Source organism: Empidonax traillii, unplaced genomic scaffold (genome assembly GCF_003031625.1).
Source record: "Empidonax traillii isolate 1590-97213 ecotype Southwest subspecies unplaced genomic scaffold, ASM303162v1 scaffold1187:size237367, whole genome shotgun sequence".
Classification (NCBI taxonomy): domain Eukaryota; kingdom Metazoa; phylum Chordata; class Aves; order Passeriformes; family Tyrannidae; genus Empidonax; species Empidonax traillii.
The window spans coordinates 161,466-162,239 of NW_020956380.1; positions in this window are offsets into that span (position 1 = coordinate 161,466).

Consider the following 774-nt stretch of genomic DNA (forward strand, 5'->3'; position numbering starts at 1 on the left):
CCCCTGATGATTTTTAATTCAGTACATAAATATGGGTCCGTTTGAAATACCGGATAATTCAAAAACTCTCTGCTCAGCTCTTCGTGTCGTGGTTGTGGGGCGTGATTTGGTTTTTTAATTTTTTTTCTTTTTTGTATCCGGAAACAAGTGTTGACAGCAGGTCAGCTTATGTCTTAAAGTGATTGCCTTTTAATTGAAAGGTAAAATTACGCAAATGATCCTGCCACAGAGACTTCACTCCATGTACAGGAGCCAAGTGCACTGGGTTTGAGGCAGTTCTGCTCCGTTGCACGTATGTAAAAACGTGGTTGAGCTGTGAGAAACCACAGATGGCAATTCTGTAGAACATCACCGCGGTTTAAACGTTGGGATTGAGGCTGGGCGCTTGCGTGGGATCTACGGCTCTGTGATCTGTAAACCTGAAGAAGTAGCATGAGTTTGGAAGGGAAGGGAGTTTGGAAGCGTAGAGAGAGCTCTCCCAGGCACAGCCCTTGCCACCTTGCATGGGGCAAGCAAAAGATGACTGCAGATTTGAGCAAAGTTAGCAGTAGCGTTTAAAGGGGGGGTGGGGTGGGGAGAAGGAGGGTTGTGGTGTCACAAAACGCTTTCCCTGAGGTCTCATTCTTTCTTCCTCTTCTCAGCTCCTGGGGATATTTTCCAGCATAGGGTTATACGGCGAGTTTGCACATTCATTAAACGATAGGAAAACAATGGAATGAAGTGCTACAACATTTCATGAAACGAGGGGGGGTGGGGTGTCAGTTGTTTTTCTTT